This window comes from Macaca thibetana, chromosome 2 (genome assembly GCF_024542745.1).
Source record: "Macaca thibetana thibetana isolate TM-01 chromosome 2, ASM2454274v1, whole genome shotgun sequence".
NCBI classification, from domain to species: domain Eukaryota; kingdom Metazoa; phylum Chordata; class Mammalia; order Primates; family Cercopithecidae; genus Macaca; species Macaca thibetana.
In genome coordinates, this window is record NC_065579.1 from 119440957 (window position 1) to 119465712 (window position 24756).

Here is a 24756-nt window from a genome sequence, read left to right on the forward strand (position 1 = left end):
CAAAGAGGGGGTTCCCTTCCACAGTCGCCAGAGGGAGCACAGCCTTGCTGACACCTTGAGTTCAGTCACTAAAAAAGAGAACTGTGAATGAATAAACTTCTGTTGCTTTAAGCCATTGAATTTATGGTAGTTTGTTACAGCAGCCACAGGAAACTAATACAAATTAGTATGAGTTTTAGCAAATAAAATATGAGGAGAAAGGAGGTGCCCAACTACCAGCTCATGCCCTTCAAGGGAAAGGCAATAGCCTCCCTTCCTCTCTCTCTCTCTCTCTCTCTCTTTTATTCAGTGGGCTAGAAGGCAGACATGGTGGTGAGCTATCTTGGACCACCACCCATATGTGAATAAAGGTAACAACCCTACAATGGCAGAGCAGGAAGATAGAAGGAACCCAGATCCCTAATATTCAGCCTGAGTTTCCAGTTTGAGAAATAAATAAAATTCTCTCTTGCTTAAGCCACAGTATTTTGGGGTCTCTTATGACAGCTAATCTGTATCCTAATGAAATCACCATTTTTGACTGCCATGAGATGCTCCTTGCAGACTTCAACTACAAGGAGTACAATTCACCAATAGTCAGTGGCCACAATCTGAAATCCCCCACCATGTTTGTACCCAGCCCATGCTTTCACAAGCTGCTCCTGCATAGTGACTGGGCATGGTAGAGATACTAAAGCAGTCCTATTCCTGGGAGACATGGTACTCCTATAACAGGCATCTTTGGCTCAAAGATTTCCCCAATGTCCTTGCCAAAACTTCCTTAGACAGCATGGCAGTCTAAGAAACTTAGACCCAACCTTCCTTCCCTCTGTGGTCACTCAGGGCAGACTTGTTTTACCCTATGATGGTTCTCCCAACCTTACCAGCTCCTGCCCCATTTTCCCTCACAGATGAATCTGCTAATTAAATCCTTGCTCATTTAATTTCATCTTGGCATCTCTTCTCAGATTAGCATACCACCCTTTCTGAGAAATTCAAGAAAAATAGGTCATCTGCAAAAGTAAGAAAATACAAAAATTTTATCATGCAGTAAAAATAACCTGCTATAAACATATTTTGTAAATACCCAAGGTACCTCTCTGTGAAACCAAGAAAGAAGTTTTGACCATCTTATACAACTTCACTTTCCCCAAACAACCTCTTGGTTATTTCCAAATTCCCCTCTGCCACTTAGAAATAAATTAGGAGGGCAATAAAGTTTTCTGTCAACATTTAGCAAATTGTATGTTATTGGTTATTCTGAACAACTGAATGAAAAGTACAATCCCATGAATTACCCAGTTGCTTATTTAAACATCAAACATGTAGTTGGTTGATGATAAACAGGTAAACACTCAGAATAATCTAGTTTTTTCATTAATCTTTGACCTGATTTAACATAGTGTAGATGGAGTCCATTAGCTCTGCATCTCCACGTGTTTGCATGTTTTCATCTTGGTGGGTGCTAATCTGTCATCCTGGATGTGCAGATGTCCACACAATGTGAAGACTTGCTTAACTCTCCTCATTAGAAGTTACTGCTCTATTCCACTATAGTCTACTATTTACACCATTAATCATAACTTATTTCATACATACACACACACACACACACTAAGGCCAGGCACGGTGGCTCATGCCTGTAATCCCAGCACTTTGGGAGGCTGAGGCAGGTGGACCACGAGGTCAGAAGATCGAGACCATCCTGGCTAACATGGTGAAACCCAGTCTTTACTAAAAACACAAAAAATTAGCCGGACGTGGTGGTGGGCACCTGTAGTCCCAGCTACTCAGGAGGCTAAGGCAGGAGAACGGCATGAACCTGGGAGAAGGAGTTTGCAGTAAGCCGAGATCGTGCCACTATACTCCAGCCTGGGTGAAAAAGCAAGACTCCATCTAAAATATATATATATTCTTTAAGTTCTGGGATATATGTGCAGAACGTGCAGGTTTATTACATAGGTATACACGTGCCATGGTGGTTTGCTGCACCCATCAACCCGTCATCTACATTAGGTATACATTAGGTATACATTCTCCTAATGCTATGCCTCCCCTAGCCCCCCACCTCCTGACAGGCCCCAGTGTGTGATGTTTCCCTCCCTGTGGCCACATGTTCTCATTGTTCAACTCCCACTTATAAGTGAGAACATGCAGTGTTTGGTTTTTTGTTCTTGTGTTAGTTTGCTGAGAATGATGGTTTCCAGCTTCATCCATGTCCTTGCAAAGGACATGAACTCATCCTTAAAGGCTGCATAGTATTCCATGGTGTATATGTGCCACATTTTCTTTATCCAGTCTAACACTGATGGGTATTTAGGTTGGTTCCAAGTCTTTGTTATTGTGAACAGTGCTGCAATAAACATATGTGTGCATGTGTCTTTATGGCAGAATGATTTATAGTCCTTTGGGTATATACCCAGTAATGGGATTGTTGGGTCAAATGTTATTTCTGGTGCTAGATCCTTGAGGAATTGTCAGACTGTCTTCCACAATGGTTGAGCTAATGTACACTCCCACCAAGAGTGTAAAAGCATTCCTATTTCTCCACATCCTCTCCAGCATCTGTAGTTTCCTGACTTCTTAGTGATTGCCATTCTAACTGGCATGAGATGGTATCTCATTGTGGTTTTGATTTGCATTTCTCTAATGACCAGTGATGATGAGCTTCTTTTCATGTTTGTTGGCTGCATAAATGTCTTCTTTTGAGAAGTGTCTGTTCATATCCTTTGCCCACTTTTTGATGTTTTTTTTTTTCTTGTAAATTTGTTTAAGCTCTTTGTAGATTCTGGATATTAGCTTTTTGTCAGATCGATAGATTGCAAAAATTTTCTCATTCTGTAGGTTGCCTGTTCACTCTGATGATAGTTTCTTTGGCTGTGCAGAAGTTCTTTAGTTTAATTAGATCCCATTTGTCTATTTTGGTTTTTGTTGTCATTGCTTTTGGTGTTTTAGTCATGAAGTCTTTGCCCAGGCCTATGTTCTAACGGTATTGCCTAGGTTTTCTTCTAGGGCTTTTATGGTTTTAAGTCTTACATTTAAGTCATTTATGTCATCTGCCTCAATGCCCTTGACAATCATTTGAGTGTGTGATTCCTACACTCCATGACCTGAAATACAATTGAGAGTCTAGAAACTTATATGTATAATCAATTGATTTTCAACAAGAGGGCCCAAAAACTCAATGGAGGAAAAAAACCAGTATTTTCAATAAATAGTACTTTAAATGGACAACTTGGATATCAAATGGACAAGTTGATATCCACATGCAATAGGATAAAGTTGGATCTTTTTCTCACACTATACACATAAATTAAAATTGATCACAGACTTAAATATAAGAGATGACACTGTAAAACTATTAGGAGAACCTTCAAGATCTTAGGTTAGGCAGTATTGTCTTATATATAACATGAAAATACAAGTGACAAAAGAAAATAGATAAGTGGGACTTCGAAATTAAAAACTTTTGTGCTTCTAAGAGCACCACTGAAAAAGTAAAAAGACAACCCACAAAATGATAGCAAATATTTTCAAATCATATAGCTGATAAAGAACTTGTATCTGTATTACATTAAAAACTATTATAATACAACAATAAAATGACAACCCAAATTTTAAAATATGTAAAGGATCTGAACAGACATTTCTCCAAAGAGAAATACACAAATGAGGATATACAATTGGCCAAAAAGCACTTGAAACGATTCTGAACATTATTAGCCATTATGGAAATGCAAATAAAAACCACAGTGAAATATGACTTCAAACTCACTAGAATGGTTATAATCAAAAAGAGACACTGAGAAATATTGGCAATGATATGTGAAACTGGAATCCTCATTCACTATTGGGAACATAAGATTTTGCATCCACTTTGGAAAATAGGCTGGTAGTTCATCAAAAGGGTAAACATAAAATTATCATATGGCCTCGAAATTCCACTACTAGATATATTCATTCAGGAGAAATAAAAATGTATGTCTTCACAAAAACTTGTACATAAATGTTCAAGTTCAAGTACATAAATGTTCAAGTACATAATGTTCAGCATTATTCATAATAGCTTATAACTAGAACTAAGTTTTCATCAATTGAATAACAGATACACAAAATGTGGTGTATCTATCCAATGGAATATTATTTGGCAATTAAAACAGAATGAAATACTGAAACATAACACAAAATGGATGAACTCTTAGAATAGTATGCTACATGAAAGAAGTCAGACATAAAAGGCCATATACGGCAAGATTCAATTTATATGAAATGTCCAGAACAGGCAAATTCACAGAGACAGAAAGTAGATTGATGGTTGCCAGGGGATGGGGGTAGGGAGAATGAAAAGTGACTGCTTAAAGGTATTGGGTTTCTTTTGGGGGTGAAGACTATGTTGTGAAATTAGATAGTGGTGATGGTTGTACAACTTTGTGAAAATGCTAAAAAACATTGAACTGTACACTAAAAAGGTGGATTTTATGATATATGAGCTATATCTCAACTTGTAAAAGTCTATGAGCCTCCAATAGCTTGTAAACCTTCATCTCCATTATCCCTATTAACATTGCCCATATCCTTTAATCATTTTCCCCAGTCAACAGTTAACCAATATGAGCTTCCCGCTTCACCTTAGCATATAACATAGTGAATTAAGGCTAATGTTGAAATCAATTTTACTTGTGAAAAAATAAGACATGAGCCTCTTGTTTAAAAAAAAAAAAAAGGAAACTGGGGGAAATTTTTAAAATATATATTTTACTTATCTTTTGAGGATTAAAGTTTTTGTATTTTTTTTTCCCCCATAAACATCTCAGCTCTACGTGACCATACAAAATCTCTCTCCTTTTGTTGACAGGCTTGTTGCAGGACAGGGAAGACAAATCCTAATCAATGACAAATTGGTTTCTTTAAGTTTTCACATCCTTTGGTATAATTGCCTTTGAGATTGAGCTCATGGCCTCTTCTGAATTTCAGATCAAGCTGGGGCAACTGATAAATTGGCAACCCCTACAGGGTCTCATTTTAAGCCACTTTCCTCCCACCCCAGTACTTGAAGATTAGATGAAAGTGACAGTTGTCTTGTAATATGACTATTAAAAAATTAATCTCCTTATTCAAGGGGAGGTATGCAGGCAAGTGAATTATCCCAATTCTTCAGTATTTTTATCTTACACCTCAGCATGACTGAAGAAGAGACATACATTACCACAACAACAAGATGCCAAAAACGCTCCCCCTGAAACATTATTTTCATGGCTGTAAACACAGTTGAGGTTTCAGAAATATCTTCTCACTATATTAACCAAGCACAAAAGGTAACAAATTATTTAACATTAACCAATCAATCTGGGCAAAATTCTGCTATGTTTCATCACTATTCCAGCATTAAAGATGAAAACATATTTGCCTTTAGAAAGCGGTTCCTATGGAAATGACCATAAATAAAGATAAGTGTGAATATATAACAAGAAATGGGGAAAATGTATTCTTTTTTAAGTTGGCTACTTTGAACTGGTTGACTTGAGAAGAGTGCAGTTTCTCTTCTTTGGTAGAAAATTCTCCTTTGTTTAGAAAAACACATCAATGAGTTTCCCTGTATTGTATATGTTTTTATTTTCTATATATTCTGATGTTTTGACATCTCAAAAAAACCGTTCTAGCTGGGGAGGGACTGCCCCTCCCAGGAACAGCCAGCTCTTAGAGATAGGGAGAGCTCAGCCAGGCATGCCTTTGATATGCAAACTAACCAATCTGCAGCCCAGAGCCCGAGCTTCTCTATTTGGTCCAGACACCCCAGGAGACTATATTCCTCTTCCCTAAACATCCCAAAGCCAGATTCCAGGCAACAAGGGACCACCTCTATAATTTAGAACGCACCACATATCACTCAAACCAGCTAGTCCTAAATTGTTCACTTTGCCCTGCCTTGCCTTTCCCATAGAAATCCCCATGGACCATGGCCCCAATCCACCCCCTGTTTGTGTTTCTGTTTCCTGCCTCCTGACCACCATGCTATCTTGCCCCTGTGTCCCTGAGTGGTATGCCCCACCTTTAGGATCTGTGAGTATAACACACTTTGCTTTCCCGGGCCACTCCTGAGTCTCCTCTTGTGGTTGCATCTTACTGAACATCACATAAAAGAATTGAAAATACCCCTCAACTCTCCAGACCACATAACAGAGATCTAGAAAAAGAAAAATAAAGCTCATCTATGTAATAAATAATTAAAATTTCCCCAGTGGCGTTGGGCAAGGGAATCTTCCATATCCATTTCCCCACCCTGCTCTGCCCTGTGTATCATCTGACCATAGGGGACTGCATTCAGCAGACTGCCAAGCCCACCAGCTTCCAGCGGGGTTCTGCCAACATGTGATAACTGCCAATGACTGGAAAGTGAGGTCGGGGTGTTTATTCCCCAGGCTCTCCATCTGCTGCTTCATGGGCTAGCAGCACTTGGCATTTGTGGAAGCAAGGCATCCTTCTCCTGCTGGGTCTGTCTCCCTCTCAGGATTACCATGACATCTTCTCTGCTCTCCTCCTTCAGACATAAGAGTAGTAACAGCTCCCTGCTGTTGCCAGCCACAGGGTGCTTCAACATAAAGTCAGCTCTGCTATAATGTGATACAGGCATTCTTGAAAATCATCATACTATGTAAAACTGTGCAATAAAAACCACAAGGCTTAGGGCAAAATGGGGCTAGAGGCAAATACACAAAAATAACACCTGTGACATGTTTTAAGAAGATTGGAACCTAATAAAAATGGTACAGTGTTACACTGGTTGAATAAGAAAGACATAAATACTAGAAGAAATATGGCACTCAGCCTTGCATTTGCTTATGTCATGGGTGTGGGGAGAGGTGCACCTTGTGAGCTATTGTGAAGTGGTGGGAATGGGTTATCTGGAATCCCAGGGAAAGTTGTCACGTAGGATGTAGGTGGGTGTGGCTCGCAAGAATGCGATGAACTGAGGGCAGATGGTGGTGGATGCTCAAAGCCCTTGCAATTTGTGTATCCCTACACTGCTTGGCTCACCTGGTTGTAGTTTTCTATGTTCACTTAATGTTTCTTATGGATGAAATCACACATAAGCAAATACAAAATTATGCTCAAATTTTCCCTGAATTTTAGAGTTGATGCTGGAATGAATTACAACTTTTGGGGCTGTTGGGATGGAATGAATGTATTTTGCATGTAGAAGAGCATGAATTTCAGGTGGGGGGTTAAGGATGGAATGCAATGGAATGAATGAATGTGTCCCACACAAAAAACATATGTTGAAATCCTAACCCGCAAAATGATGGCATTTGGAGGTAAGGTTTTGGAAATTGATTAGGTCATGAGGGTGGAGTCTCCATGAATGGGATGAGTGCCCTTATCAGAGAGACCCCTTAGAACTCCCTTGCACCTTCCCCCAGTGAGGATACAACCAGAAATCGTCAGTCTGCAACCTGAAACAGGAACCTCATCAGAATTCAACCATGCTGGCAACCTACTCTAGGATTTCCAGCCTCTAAAACAGTAAGAAATAAATTTTTGTTTTTTATAAGCCACCATAAGTCAATGGTCTCTGTTATAGCAGCCCAAATTAAGACAAAGCAATTGCCAAGGAACTTTGAAAAAATGGTCATGTCTCTTTATAAAATTCTAGTTGCTTCATGTTCTACATGATCTTGCAATCTCCACCACAGCCTGCCCCACCTCCCAGCCTGGGTACCTGCAACAACTGTGGCTTTGTGAAGATTTGGGAAAGGAAAGGAGAGGAGAATGGCATATGAGAGACAAAGATAGGCAGAAAAGACAGGGACCACAGTTGCCAACAAAAAATAATTGAGACACAAACCTCCTTCCCCGGAATCAATCAAGGAGAGGGACCTTGGAAGGAAACCAGGCAGTTCACACTGTGTTAGTATGTGACTAGGGGCCATATTCCCACTGCTAGAGAATTGCACTCTACATGCAGAAAAAGCGAATATGATTTTACTTCCACATTTTTCACCAAAAAAGCTTCCCAACTATGTTTTTCATTCCAAAAGCACTTGTTCTGCAAGTAACAAAATTTTAGGAGTGAAAATATTCTATTTTTTCTTCAACAAGTCATTTTCTTTTTTACCTAAGCCAGAACGTAAATATAACCGAGTCTTTGCTCAAAAATATTACATTAGCCATAGAAACACACCCATGTGAAGGAATTATTAATCCTCAAAAAAAAAACTGTAGCAGAAGTTGATGAAAGCTGAAAGGTATTTTCACAGATGGTTGTGCTATGATGTACTTGATTTGAAAAATATTAAACAAAGCAATACTCCATTTCTGTTTTATTCCCTGAAAGCAATTACTACATGAAAAGGTAGACAGGCAGGACACAGTTAACAAACAAAGCCTAAAGAGTTGTCATCGGGTTCAAAATGGTCTGGAAAATAAATGAGGGCCACTCACCAATAATATGACTATAAAATATAGCAACGAAAAATCTATATTGCGAACATACACATACTTACATCCCACATCACAGCTTGATGGAGCAGGAGATAAATGATCTAACATTGATTGTTTTTACAGGAATATGACAACTCCCCCAAAGAAGAGAAACAGAACGTCTCTCCCTTCACATAAAAAGCAAATTACAGATGAAAAAAAAGTTCACTACTCTCAAAGCAAGATTCAATTAAAAAAATATGTCTGGCTTTGACAGGGCAAATTCCAGGCATAGTATATTTTCATAGAAGTTGGTCCTAAAGGAAAGATTTGAGTGCAACAAAAACCTATGGAACTTTTCACAGTTTGTCATAATTTCTCTGTAATACTAAGCAAGGATTTCTGCCTCCTTAGCTCATATTTTTCTTAATTGATCCTGCAAGGTGGTGTTATGTTTGTGATAGTGTATGTCCTTCCTGAAATCCATGTTGTATAATAGCTGCACTGCAGACATTGAATAATAACTAATACTGCCTTACAGCAATACTGTAATGGGTAGTGCTTTACTGAGGAGTGTGTGTGTGTGTGTGTTTGTGCGCACCCGCAAATACATGTGGTTAAATGGCAGGATGAAACTACAGGAAGGAAGAGCAGAGGCAGCTCATCTTGACCCATGAAATATTGCAAGGACATCACAAATGGCATCATTTAATTAGAAGGCAATCCTAACTCTGGGACATCCACTTCTATCTTCAGAAACATTAAACAGGAACTGTATTATCTTTGTGTTGTGCAAAGGTTCAAGCCAACACAAAGAACCTCTGAAAGTCACATGATTTTTGAGCCAAAACTTCTGTGCACATTCCCCTTTGCCTTGTCACCTTTCATCCACTTTGTCCAGAGCATCATTAGGGTTTCTAGACAACCTGTTCTGGATCTTGTTATAATGCTCAGAATGGCTGTCAGCAGACAGGAAAAGAGCTCCAGTAGTCAGGTTTGAGCTGTGTGAATAAATACACCCATTTGGGGGTTACCAAGCTTTTCCATTTGTCTTATCATTTCATTCTTCAGTTGACACTGTGACCCTTGGGAAGTCAAAGAAGGCATTTCTCTGGTTCTTTACCCTCGACCTCAGGGCACTACAGCCTTTATTCTCTGTCCCCTATTGCCCTTTGGAGATAATTGCCTACACTTTGGTGCCTATATTACATATGTTTCAACCTGTTCTCCAAACGTTAACTGTTTGGGATTAAAATAGTTTCTAAGAAGTATTTTCAGCCTTTCCTTGAGTTTCTGCCAAATCTATGGCTCCCCACAGAAAGGAATATGCTGAGCATCAAAAACAAAATGAGGATTAGTCAGAAAGAGATAATAAATAGCACATTACTACATGTGACAAAAGCCAAAAAAAAAAAAGAAAGAAAGAAAGCCCAACTTGTTTGTATTTTAATGGTTTAACCATGACAACAGTTTGAGGTCTTAGTAAAGGTAATAGGAACATAGGTTTCTCATTTCCATCAAGAAGTGAGAAAACATAGGAAAGGCTTTACCATGGAAGTCATATCAGATCATTGATATTGTTTATGCAACCAGATTAAAAGATTCCACTTAAATATTTCCACAATGCACTATTTGCAGTGTAAATAGTAACAGCAGCAATAAATGACAGAATAAATTGTGATGTGAATAATTACAAAATAGGAGTTGGATTAAGGTCTGCAGGACTCTAGTTCTCTCAATATTATGCTAATAAAGGGGCAGGGAAATCTCTATTGAGACCTTTGTCAAAATCTGCAGGTTTGGGTGGAGAATGTCCTGGCTACCACTTGGGAAAGAAAGAACCATGGTGCTAAAATCATAACAAACATCACTACCACAACTTATTTAATCTTATAAAAAGAAAAAAAGCCAACCCTATGAGGTTAAGATACTATTATCATCCCCATGTTGCAGATGAGAAAATCAATATCCAAAGAGAGGTGGGGTTTACCAAAGGTTACAGAGTTGATAGAGCAAAGAGATAAACCCAAGCAGTAGAGCTCATATGAATCCCTGCTTAACCCCACAGTATTGTGCCTGCATAATGGGCTAGGAAAGTTACAGTGTGTATTTGCCATGTCTCGCTAGAGGATTAGGCATTTAGCCAATCACTCATGTATTTGTTTATATATTCAACATATATACACTGAGCACCTACTATGTGCCAGGCATTAATGCTAGAGCTGGGGGGTTAATCATAAACAAGTAGATGAGCCCTTTTCTTTTGAATTTACAATCTGGCTGGGGAGATTGGTGGTGAAAAACAGGTTACCTGCAGAGCTATGGAGGGAAATACTCGCAAGTAGTTCTGGAAGGTTAATATGCCTCAGAATTGCCTAGAGGGTTTATGAAAACATAGATTGTGCACTCCCACTCCACCCCACCCTCCACCCCCACCACTGCTACCTGCAGTTTCTGACTTAGTAGGTCTGTGTTTGGGCTTAAGAGTTGGCATTTCTAACCAGTTCCCAGATGGCGCTGATACCACTGGGCTGGAGAGTATGAGCATTGTTGCTCTAAGAGGTATTTGGTTGAGGGAGAAAGAGTTCCTCATGTTGTATTTTACATCTCTTGGAGATAATACTCTGCTTAAGAAAACTAGTTACTAACTTATATAGATACAATACGAGGCCTGCCAGAAAGACTCTCTCATCCTGCCTTAAAATATCAACATGTTCTCTAGGATGGGTAACATTCAGCCACCCACAGCCATTCACATGTGGGATCTGATGGAATGGGACAGAGGACAGGTAAGTTGTTGTTGTTGTTTTAATAGCCTTTATTTTTTACAGAAGATTTAGGTTCACAGAAATATTGAGCACAAATACAGAGCTCCTGTATACCTTCTACCCCCACCTCACTCCAACAGCTCTCACTGCCAACATCCCCCACCAGACTGGTACATTTGTTGCAACTGATGAACCTCCATTGACTCATCATTATCACCCGAAGTCCATAGTATATGTTAGTGTTCACTCATGTTGTACATTCTATGGGTTTGGACAAATGTATAACAACATGTATCCACCATTATAATATCATACAGAATAGTTTCACTCCCTAAAATCCTCTGTGCTCTGTGGATTCATCCCTCCCTTCCCCCAACCCATAGTTTTGCCTTTTCCAGAATGTCATATAGTTGGAATTCTACAGTGTGTATCGTTTTCAGATTGGCTTCTTTCATTTATCAGTATGCATTTAAGATTCCTTCATGGTTTTTTATGGCTTGATTGCTCATTTCTCTTTGTTGCTGAATAATATTCTGTTCCCTGGATGTACCATTGTTTATTTATCAATTACTGAAGGACATCTTAGTTGTTTCCAAGTTTTGCAATCATGAATAAAGCTGCCATAAACATTTATGAGCAGGTTTTTGTGTGGATACAGATATTTACTTTTTAACCATTTGGCAAAAACCTGCCTATAACTTGTATTTTTGTGTATTTCACAATGAAACATCTTTATATTATATTTTAATTTTTAATTTTTTGTTTTATTAACTATTTAAACTTTTTTTGGTTTTTTAAGTTGGTAAAATGATATGTAATTATCATGTACATCATGATGTTTTGAAGTATACATACATTGTGAAATGACCAATTTTAGCTAATTAACACATTTTATTGGCTCTCATAGCTATTTTTGTGGAGAGAACACAACATTCACCCTCTTAGCAATTTTCAAGAATATAATATATTGTTATTAACTGTAGTGACCATGTTGTGCAATAGATCTCTTGAACTTATTTCCATGTAACTGAATTGAGACATTTTTAAATGAGCTAATATATGCAAAGCATAGTGCATGGCACATATCAAAGCTTAATAATGCCACCAGACAGGTAAGTTTAGAAACACAGACTTGAAAGGAAAAGCAAAACATGAAGCCAGGGTGTGCTATCTGGAGTATATTATTGAGGAACAGAGGTAATATACAAAATATTGACACTCTAAGGGATGGAGGTGCTAATGGCAAGATGAGAACCACTACAGAGGAATTTTTTACTCATCAATTCAAGAAGCACATCTCATTCATACAGACAATAACACCCTCCCATTTAATTGACATGATGATTAAAGTTGCCTCCAGTTTCCTGGGTCTGGTTTCAACACATGTTTAAAAAAAAAAAAAAAAAAAGCCTGAATGTATTTCTTGTCCATGAAAGGGCGTTTTTCCAGATTCATGACCTTTTTGTCTACTATAGACATACATGGCAAGAGTAAAATGAAGCACTGGGAAAGAGACAATTTCTATGAAATACATATGTGGAGAGAAAGTGCAACATTATCTGTGAGAACAATGATATGTGTACATAGGTCCACATATATGTGATTTTTTTTTCAAAGGTTTGAGTTGTCAAGCTGAATGCTACAGAACAAGAGGGCTTGTGGACCTAGGTTATAAAACTGTGAGACACAGAAAGGAGTAATACACGGGTTGGCATTTGGATAGCTTTCCTCCCAGATCAAGTAGAATGAAATTCTGACATCAAGAGGTCATTTTGCTCTGCTCTGGAAATAGCCTTACACTAACACCAAGTAAGAGCATAATAAGTTGCATAAGTAAATATCCAGCCTTAAAGACAAATGCAAGTGATTTGGAAAGTCATTTAGGAGTTGGTTATCTACAATATCAGCTATCTAAATGGCTATTCCTTAACCTGGCCCAAATAATTAAAGGTTAGTTGGTTTTCTAAGCTAATGGCCCACAAGTGTGATTTGTTCAACCTGCATCTCTTGCTGCTTGTTGATGTGCCTTTAAATGTTGAACTTGAATGAGTTAAATGGAGCACTCAGTCTCCTGTGTGCAACCTTGCCCAGTGGTCTCTGATATCTTTTGCCTGGACTGGGTGAAACCTTTAAGTCACTGGCCAATCCCTTGGAAAGACTTGAGTTTTTGACCGTTGCTATATAGTTTAGAAAGTTTCTCTTCAACAACAGCATTATTTTCCTATTAATCTAACTGCCTCTTATTTTTTCCTCATCTCACTAGTGAAAGGCCAGGTTTCTCCATAAGAATTTAATTGTTCCTGAGTGGGTGATATCATAGTATGTGAAACTTGGGGAAACTTAGGAAATGTTTCTCAATGAAAGTACAGAATTACTTTCTGGCATAGTTCAGGGCATGGTCCATATTATTGACCTAATTGGGAGGGGCTTGAAAACTTTGAGCTGAATAAATAAAATGGGTCAAATCTGTGAAATAACTTGATTTTTAGCAATAAAAGCATATTACCACCAGACACAAATTAGCTCAGAGAATACATTAAATTTTAGGAGGTACAGAAGGGGCTTTTTTTTTTTTTTTTTTTTTTGACAAAATAAGGCTGGGAGAATGTGAAATACCTGAGGCATGTTCATTTTTATTCTGTAATGAATAGGAAATCTACTGCAGTAAAAGCAGAATTAATGATTCAAAAACAGCTGGAGATATTGAAACAGAAATTAGTCCTACTTACCTAACTCTTAAAACTGGCGAAAGGGCAAGGCAGGCTGAAAGCCAGCACCTGAAGGGAAGTGGAATGTGGATGTTAAATATCTGTGACTAGTCATTTGTAGGACATTCACATATAGCTACGGGAAAGCCCACAAGTAGCAAATCTCACTAATTAGGAATAATGGGGTGATGGCCACTTGAAATCACTGGAAAACCTGAAGTGTGGACACTTTTTAAGGACAGGTAGTGATATTGCTTTCAAGGCAGAGACTAACAACAAATGACTTTCAAAGGACTGCAAGGTCCCACTGGAGCTGCTAAGAGATAAAAATCATTTGCACTTAGCACATTCTTTATAGACCAGGGGCTGGTGTTTGGGTTGTACCAATCACTTTAAAACAGTTTGATTTTAAAAAGCTATGCATAACTCCTGCTACCTTATCTATGCTGTTCATTTGACCATCTTTTCCAAAAATGGTAGAAAAGTTTACTTTAGTCCAAGTGCTTTCCCAAGTGACAAATTCACGTTGGTAGTATATGTCATATTGAAATGGTCCCATTGATCTTAGAAATTCTTACTGTTACAGTTGGGGAAAGACTGAAAATTGGAACATATGTATGTATGTATGCACATGTGGGTGCGTATGCACATGTGTATAAGGCCCATATTTGCCATCTTCTGTGTTGCTCTAAGTTTTTTTTTTTTTAATTATTGAATTCTAAGTGGCAAGTATGCAAACTTGAGCCTCAAACAATTCATTTTGTGGTTTTTCTTTTTCAGGGTATTGGGAAGATATAGGAATGATGACCAGGGCTTTTCTTCACTAGTAAATTTTGCTGGTGGATTTTAAACAAATAGAAAATTCATCTGGCAGCTCTGTTTTCCCATCACATGTATATCTTCAAACCTATTCTGGATGGAAAAACAGCATTTATGTCCAAATCCATTTCAACATCAGCTCTTAACCAAAAGAGGTCTTTATAGAATTTCCAAGGCTAAAGCACTTGCTTATTTCCATACTTAGTGACTTTCAACAGACAGGAGCCTATGAAAGAACACACTAATTCCAGGATGTTTGTGAATGTCTATGCATCTGGGGGCCAAGGTACAAATGGCTTGTATATTTGCTAGATGAAACTGCCTGAGATTCCCTAAGAAGGAAGGAAAAGATCTTATATCAAGTGCACTCTCAGCATCGGTCCCCGAATAAGCTTTATGTATGAAATATATTAAATGATGTCCCTATTTAAAATTAGGCTATGCCCCCTCCTACTTAATTTCTCTCCTTAGCATTTATCATTTTACACTATAAAATTTACTTATTTTGTCTATTTTCTATCTCCTTCCACCAAAATATAAGCTTCATGAGGGTAAAGATTTTACCTGTTTCTTATTGCTCAGTCTCCACTGCCAAGAATTCTGTCTGGACGAAGTCGATAAATAAATCATTGTGGAGTGACTGAGTGAATGACTGAGTATAAACAACCATGGATATCATCTCATTATCTTGTGTTCTAATGGACACAACAGGAAGACTTGGCTGGAACCTAGCTCTGCCACTTATGAACTGGAAGGCCTTAGATGAGGGACAGTCCTCTGAGTGTCAGTTTTCCTCATGCCTGAAAAGCAGATGATAGTTCCTTCTCCACGAGGTTGTAACAACGAAAAAGGAACATGCCATGACACTGTTTGGCATATTTCTCGGCATGTTGTAGGTGCTTCAAGAATGCTGGCTATTAACACTGCTTTTGTCTTTATTTCAAAACCACTAACGAATGCAGAATAATACTCCCATGAATGTAACAGAATTCTGTACCTACGTATTTCATCATTCATCTGTTCTAAGAGCTCTGACACAGGACTAGGAAGAAACTGATGGGTGAAGTAGCTGCCCCACTCTTGCTGAGTTTTGAAAAACCATTTCTTGGGCTTGGAGAGTGGAAAGGGCCTCCTAAACCTGACCCCACAAAGGACCATGTGCAGCAGATGGCCTGCCTGCCTCTGAGTTGCATGCTTAAGAAATCAGTAGGGCATTTGGGTCTCAGGCTGTCCATGCTATTACCTTCCTGAAGCCCTAAATACATTTGAAAAGCAATCGTTTTCCTTATGGCTTTGGAAAGGAGAATGTGAAGAGAGGCCTGGTGGAGGCAAGCTCGTATTTCAAGGCATGTCAGGAACCAAGATGGATGATGTGCAGATAACAGTGGAAACGGATGTAAAACATAACGACCAGGCCCACACAGATGCCCACACTGCCCCCCCACCCCACTTCAGGATCAAGATGAAATGGAGCCATAACATTCAAAAACAGAGGCACTGGCTTTCAGAATAAAGGATGGCTTGACAGTGCCTGATATTCAGGCCATCATTGTCTGCACTGGGATTTTGAATGCATAGATGCTTCCAGATAATGTCTATTTTTCTACCTCTTGTTCTGTGGTTCCTAGCTCTGCTTGCCTTATTAGAATTATCAGTAAAGAATATTGTTTTAAAAGCACTTATATTATGGATAAGTGCTTGTTTCATCTTTGCAATAAGCCATCGAAATAGGAAATATTTATTTGTGTGCCCATTTCACAGATGAGGTCTTGTCATAAAACCAGTAAGTAGTGCAGTCAGATCTGCCCCCTAGGCCTGTCTGAATCAAGCTTAAATGCTGCTCGGTATCATAACACCACAAACCAAATTAGTTCTCCTGTGATGCTCTCACAGCTTCTTTTACTTTTTCTTCATAACATTGAACTTGATTTTTTAAAATATATGTACATGATTACTTGCCTAATTCTTGACTCTGCAATCAACAATTTTTTTAATATCACTGTATTTGCAAAGCAGAGCCAAAACATAATTCATAAAAGAGATTCAGAAAATCGCTGTCCAATGTGTGAATACAAAGTGGACATAAATTAAAATTTCATATTAAGATTGAAATTTAGTCAGCTTTTTAAATGAATAAAGAACATTCAAAACTCTTGTATTCAGTGATCTTTCCTCTTCTAAGGATAAAATCAATGTGTAAAAAATTTCTAATAATCTTTACCATAATTATTCCACAATCATATGGAAATTCATACAATTGTGCAATTTACCCATTTATTATTTTACTCTTCCATTAAACAACTGTCAGTATGTATCTACCCTCTACATTTTTTTCCTCCTTTGGATTCTAGTTTTTAGTAGGTGCTCAACAAATATTTATGGGACAAACTAATTAAAATTACTGCTGATCAGCAGTTGCTGATATTTTAATAAAAGTAAAAGTGTTGACACCTTTATAACCATACATGAATCTTTTCTGAGTGATGTGAACTTAAGAGATTTTCAGAGTGAGTTACTTGTGACTTTACAACATTCAAGATACAACAGAACGATGAAAATCGGATTCAAAGGAGAAACTCTGTGGTCATGAACCAAGGCTAAAGAGAAAAAGCCTTGCTGTTTTAGTTTGTTTTCTCCAAACAAAGTTGGGAGGTAAACCACAGCTTCTGACCATGTATTTAAACATTTGGAAAACTCACTGAAATATCTTACATGTAAACAGCAAGAGATTAATACTATGTTTTTGAAACTGGCTTGAATGAGGCCTGTGAGATTTCACCACAGAAAACGAGAAAATGATTGTTCCCAGAAATAAACAAAAACAATGTAGGAATTTATATTTTTTCTTTATCTTTCTCTTAGCCAAAATCAAAACACAACAGACAATGCAAACAAAAAGCAAATGAACAAAAGAATCTTGAAAGGAAAGAAGTGGTGATAAAATCTAAGGACGGGGAAATGTACTATGAAGCAAGAAGCGAAGGATTCCAGTGAAATGTAAGGGAAATGCTAAATGAAAGATGGGTATACAGCGTGAGACAGAATCAAGAAATGGTAAGAGGCTGGATAGAGAAGAAGAATGAAGCTGCCGGGTGGTGAGTCCAAACACTGCTAAAATCCAGTTCTGATTATACACGAGCCTCTTCTCTGCATTTGTTTAATTTCATTCTTCTCTGCAAATACAGAAACAGCTGTTTCCCTTTTGACACAATTATCTAAGTCCAGAAGCTTTTGAAATGTCCCTTTGAAAGATTTGCAGACCTTACAAGAAGCCTAATCATATTAAGTAACAGATCTTTTGGATTTTAGACAAGGAAAGCATTTTACTCAAGGCCTTGAGTCCACTGGCCAGAGGACCTAGGCTGGTGGAAGGAACCATGGTGTGTCTCAAAGTCAGGATGAATGGCAATACTTATTTGACCTTAAAAGTCAACAACTTGACCATTAGCTTGATTACATTATGAGTGAAAAATTGACCCAGAGTATTCATCCATTGGCTGACCAGCAGCTAATCAGATTGTTTCTATTGAACTTAGTTTGAACTAAGATATTGATAATCTATAGTCAACTGTTGATGGGCACCAGAATGTAGTCAAGTAGATTTAGGATTAGCAGTTCCATTGGGCCATGTCAGTCAAGAGACACAAATAGAAAACTGAGTAGTTCCATCAAGAGAGAGAAAATACTAAAAGAAAACAGTGGAAGACTACAGAGGAGACAAAAATGAATGAATGTGTGGCCCCACAGAGCTGGAAGTGAGAAGGGAAGCCAGCTAGGCTTCTGGGTCCAGTGGGGACTTGGAGAACTTTTCTGTCTAGCTAAAGGATTGTAAACACACCAATCAGCGCTCTGTATCTAGCTAAAGGTTTGTAAACGCACCAATCAGCACTCTGTAAAATGGACCAATCAACACTCTGTAAAATGGACCAATCAGCAGGATGTGGGCTTGGTCAAATAAGGGAATAAAACCTGGTCACCCAAGCCAGAAGCGGCAACCCAGTCACCCACTCCCCGCATCTTTGCTGTGGTATCTTTGTTGTTTTGCTCTTCGCAATAAATCTTGCTCTGCTCACATTTTGGGTCTGCACTACCTTTATGAGCTGTAACAATGCAGAGGTCTGAGGCTGCACTCCTGAAGTCAGCAGGACTACGAACCCACCGGGAGGAACAAACAACTCCAGACACACCACCTTTAAGAGCTGTAACACTCACTGAGGAGGTCTGTAGCTTCACTCCTGAAGTCTGGGAGACCACGAACCCACCAGAAGGAATAAACTCCGGACACACCTGAACATCTGAAGGAACAAAATGCAGATGCACCATCTTTAAGAACTGTAACACTCACCGCAAGTGTCGGCGGCTTCATTCTTGAAGTCAGTGAGACCAAGAACCCACAGGAAGGAACCAATTCCGGACACAGAAGTATTTTCTATTCCTATCAACTTTTCATTTCCATCTTCATGAAGACTCAGTATCCAAACTCAGTATCCAATAAACAAATAATGGTCAATATTTCTGAACACATAACCACATGGCATTGTGCATACATTGTTTCATTTCATCCGCAACCCTACAAAGAACTATTACTATTCCCATTTTACGGCTGAGAAAACTGAGACCTGGAGAGCTTAAGTTACGTGCTTGCACAAGTCCCATGGTTAGTGACTGGTAGCAATAGGATTCAAACTCAATTCTGTCTTATTCCAAAGTTCATGTTCTTCTTAAACCAAGTATTTCTTGTACCCTGAAATTACCTTCCTCTTTATTTGAGCAAGCTTGAGAATTTCTTTCTATAAACATCAGCTATCCCCGATGAAGACAGAAATGGAAAAGTTCAAGATGCTGGCAAGGAGGGGATCCTCGCTAAGCACTTAAGTTGTGACATGGAGGCAATTCTGTAACTTCAAACTCCATTTCCTTTGGGTATAAGGATTCAACTTTAAATGATTGTCTCCCACTTTACTTTCCTCCTTTCTGGTTTTTACTTAGGCAAATTACTGATATAAAACTCACTTCTTGCTGAACTTAGTGTCCTGTCATTCTCCCCAGTGTTCTGAAATTTTTAAAAAAATATAAAGTAATTTAATGGAAATTTTTAAACTGAGTAAGAGAAAGAAGAAAGAGTATACTTTGAGTAATGAAGCCAACAAAGCTGAGGAAGTTGGATGCTTATGTTTACTACCAAGTAAATGTCAGAGGACATTTACATTTGCCAAATTCTTTCCGTGTATATCTTTAAAACTGTCCAGATGCGTTAGATGAACACAGCATGATAATGGTCACACCCTGCTCTACGCTTCACTTCTACACATTAAATCACCTGAATATAAATGAAGGCCACAATGTTCATTTACATGCAATACTAGGGTTTTTTTTTGAACAAGCTATCCAAAGGAATATTCTTTCACATGACAGATTTTCACATCTTTTCTTTGGCTATTTTGGTTTTATGTTGGAAAAAAGTGAAGAGATATGAAGGAATTTTTCAGAATATTGAATTTGGGCCTGGGCTAGGCATTGGCTAGCTATGTGACCTTGAGCTAGGCATTCACCTGATGACATTGAAACCATATTATTTATGTCACAGGATAAACAAGGTCATAATAAGATTGTAACTGGAATAGAGATAGAGATTATCAGGAGTTTTTACATGTTTACAGAATTCATTGAATGATTATTATGAGTTGTTTTTAGGAAGACCCACTCTAAACTCCATTTTAGTTGAAGGAACACATTTGGGTACTTACTGTGTGTGCCACTGTGTATCTGGCACATGCTTTCTCTTGAAATGATCTCCCCAGCTCTGCAATAGAACTTTCAGTTTGGGTCTTTTGAGTTGAAAATGGCAGAAGGTGCTGGACCATCAAGATCTGGAACTGATCTCGAGAAAAGATGCTTCCTGCCTCCAAATCTTTAGCTTCAGGCCACTGGGCGCATGTGGAATGGGTTCACTCAGCAAAGGGGCGGGGTCGGTAGAGAGGCTGCTGTTGCCTTGCAGCCAAGTCCCCAGGGAGACACAACAGGGTGCTGACCGGAAGCAAAGAACTCACTGTTTTACCCCTTTAAAAGGGTAAAAATTACAGGCTCATTGTTTTAATCTCACATTCTTTTGTTTGTAACATCAGAGGCAAGTCTTTCATAACCTATTCATAGACACACATTTATGTGAAACAAATATTTTTCAAAAGAATAATTTTTAAACAAGTGACACTTTCAACAGAAAATATGTAGATATTCAATGTTCTCCTTCCTCCTAGAGGGTAAACAGCCTCTTTCTAGGGAAGGGCACCCAGCTGGAGAACATTTGTCATAATTTGCAATCATCAGCCTCTTATGAAAAGAAACATAGTCACAAAGCCAAGGCAGGCTGTTTCAAAACCACAGTAGAGAATTTTCTGGAATCAGGGGCATATGGGTGCATGGAACTGAGGAACAAATGCCAGATCCAAAGTGGATGCTGAGATCATTCCCAAGCAAGGACCACCATGTGAATAGGGGGAATCAAGACATAGTGTCAGAGTGGGCAGAGAAGCCCAAAGATGAGTGAGGGGTATCATGGTGAGAAGAGGGATAGCTACGGCATCTGCAGGAGCCAAAGCAGTTCTGCTGGCATTTGTAGCCATCTGGCCTTAAAAGGTGGCAACACAGAGGAGTGGAAGCAGCTCCGGGCATCATAAGGCCCTGGGAGCCTGAGAGAAAAGTCATAAATGGAGGTGTAAGGCCCAATGAGAGACGAGAATAAAGACTAACCAAGGATGAGGAAGACCATAGCATTTATGGTCCAAACAAAGCCAGGACAATTTGGAAAGTGAAAGGGAGTGCTTTTAATAGCTATACCAGGCATATACTGGACTGTCTCAGGCAACTTGGAACATATGGACCCTGTATTAAAAGCAAATAATGCTTTGGCTTAATGTTGGCCTTGATCAAGCCATTGATGGTAAAAGTTAGGGCTCTGGAGTCATTTGCCGTGGTTCAGACACAAACATTGCAGCTTGTTGACTGTGTGATCTTGGGTGGATAATTCAACTTCTCTGTGCTGAGTTTTCCTGCATATTCCCATTGTACAGGGAAAACCCTGAGGCCCTAGAGAGGTTTAGTAAGTCACCCTAGGTCATGAAGTTAGGAATCAAACATAATCCAGTCTTTTTTTTTTTTTTTTTTTTTTTTTTTTTTGAGGCGGAGTTTCACTCTTGTTGCCCAGGCTGGAGTGCAATGGCACGATCTCGGCTCACCACAACCTCCGCCTCCCAGGCTCAAGCAATTCTCCTGCCTCAGCCTCCCCAGTAGCTGGGATTATAGGCATGCGCCACCACGCCCAGCTAATTTTTTGTATTTTTAGTAGAGACGAGGTTTCTCCATGTTGGTCAGGCTGGTCTCGAACTCCTGACCTCAGGTGATCCACCCGCCTCGGCCTCCCAAAGTGCTGGGATTACAGGCGTGAGCCACTGCGCCCGGCATAATCCAGTCTTAAACCAGACTCATGTTCTGAAGCTCTACCACAGTAACTGCACATACAGTCAGTGGCAGCCTTTGTGTTCTCAGATTATTCACTATGAACAGCACTGAATAGATCTCAGCAGGTTTCTAACTGTTTTCCTCCTTTACCAGTATCTTTGGAACCACAATAATGGACACACATTATAAAGTCTGTCCCCGACTTTATAATGCCCTCAAGCAATACCCATTCCCCAAGAAATGTCTAGTTTAATGTCATTTTGGAAGATTTTCCTTAAAATCTGCCGTTTCTTCTACCAGCAATTCCTCCTGCCTTAAAGAATGTTCTCTCCCTGGCCACAGAAGAAGATATCTGTTTGATTTTAATCACTCTCCTTAGAATCCCAGCTTAAGGGGATACAGGTAAAAACAAGAAAAGGAATCAGCTGAGAAGACAAAGTTCTTGGCTGCAAATTAAAAACAATCCTGAATATTCCATATCTGAAAAAAGTGCAGATGTTTTCCTGGGAGGGACTTGGAAAAGAGCTTGGTGCTTATAGTAATCTATCAACTGTCAGCCTCTTAACACTAGAGGTTTAAAGACACACACTGTTCTTGTTACAGAGGACATGTTCTTGTGGGTACATCCACAGCAACTTATGACTACTTCAAACTCAGTTGCAAGTTTCATCTATGTTTGAAATCCAGCATTTACGTGTGCTTTAGGAGACTCTGAAAATGCTCTTAAATGAGATATATAAAAGCCAGTGAAAAGTTAAAAGCGGCTTATAAATGCAAGTTATTGTTATTATTGGAAGAACATTAGTCATGCAATGCCTGTCAGTCTCTTCTACAGTATTCTCCTGGATAAATGCATTATTCCTTAAAACTGTTCCAGTAAATCTGACTTTAGATATTATGCAGGCAGACATTATTTTCATATCCCTTGTTTTCATTCTCTGAGTGTTGACATATTGCAGATCGGTGAGTGAATCCATAAAGTACTCAAAGAGGCAGTGTGGTCTTCTCACCCCAGAGCACCATCACTAATTACCTGTAATGCAGCTGACCAGGACAAGAAATGCAGAACGTAACTCTTTATTAATACTTGTACAACCATTTTAGCTCAGATCCCACTAATTTGGACATTTCAATTATTCAACTGAGCCTGTGCTGAATTTTTTCTTTTTCTTTGTATTTATGCTGAATTTTTTTCTTTCTGCTCTCTTTGATAAAACTAGTTGTGAAGCAAATGAAAGTATAAATACAATGAGTTTAGAGGAGAATGTTAAAAATATTTTAAAAGTTTTGAATACATCTTCATGTAAAAGAACAAGAAATGTGATGAATAAATGTAGGTACTCACGTATTACCTAAATTTTATACCTCTTTAAAAGAATCTTTAGTGGTTGCCCTAGGGTTACATCTTTAATTAATCAATCTACTTTCAAGTAATGTTAGACTTACTTGAAAGTAAGTCTATGGCATGCAAGTTGGCATTTGAATCACATTCCTTATTTAATAGATGGAAATTAAAATATACTTTAAGCTATGATTCTCTATATTTTAGTCTATTTTCACTAATTCAGACTGACCAGTCAATTTTCTTCTCTTTACTCTTAGTTTACTCTCATATTCTGGGGTACTGACAATGTTCTATATCTTGACTTGGGTGATAGTCATGTGGGTGGATACATGTGTAAAAATTTATCATGTACTTAATTGTATATGTATTATACTTAGATTTTTTTTCAAGATGCACAAGTTAAGCCTTCCTCATTGTTCACACAGGAGATATTTCTGTAATAACATTGAATATGTTACAGAAAATATGGGTAGGGCATATTTTGAAGGCTGTCTGGATGCCTTATGTGAGCATTCAGAGCTCAAGAAGCTGGAATCTCTACTGATCAGTTATCATCACTCTAATCCTAGAATGCCCTTTCATCCCAACCAGTCATCTTTCAGACACTATCTCCTGTCTAGACAAGCCAGAGTCACATCAAGGAACATGATTCTCAACCAATAAAACAGCCCACATGCAACTAGTGGTGAAGGTGGATTTTTTTGTATGTATGCCAGTGAGGTATGAAAAATGGCATCATTAATGACAGCAAACTCTAGCAAATTAAGAATTGTTCGTATTCATTTATTCATCAATAATTCATGAATGATTATTCATGCAATTATTTATTGCATGTCCATATGTACAAGACCCTATGCAGAAATACGCAGTTATTGTTTTTAGGCACTCATTGTATTGGGGGATATAATGGTAATTACAGTGCAGCTGCACAGTAACTGTACTATAGTATAGTATAGTATAGTATAGTATAGTATAGTATAGTATAGTACTGCAGCATGGCATCGCGGGGCAGAGTTGGGCTCTCCACCAGCTGAAGAATAGCAAGGAGCAATGGGTATGGATGTCTTCTTGGAGGATATGAAGCATAACCATTGGAAACAGCCTATCAATCTAGTGCCAGAATTCTCAATTCCCATCCACTTCCCTCTTCTAACTATATTCCTTCCTTAATGGATGTACCTTGGAAATGTGCACCATTATTTTTTTTCAATTGCTAAAGTAAAAAAATCTAGGAGGTCCTGCAAAGGAGCACAAAGAACTG

The 24756-nt window shown here is 38.6% G+C and overlaps 1 protein-coding gene and 1 long non-coding RNA gene across 2 annotated transcripts in view; both read right to left on the reverse strand.

Moving 5' to 3' along the window:
* The window catches only part of PSMD6 (proteasome 26S subunit, non-ATPase 6), a 1096682-nt gene that overhangs the window by 1055771 nt on the left and 16155 nt on the right, over nucleotides 1–24756 (reverse strand). The gene's annotated exons all lie outside the window — the stretch shown is intronic.
* LOC126948859 (uncharacterized) overlaps nucleotides 1–24756 on the reverse strand; it is a 60705-nt gene that overhangs the window by 28022 nt on the left and 7927 nt on the right. The window lies entirely within an intron of this gene.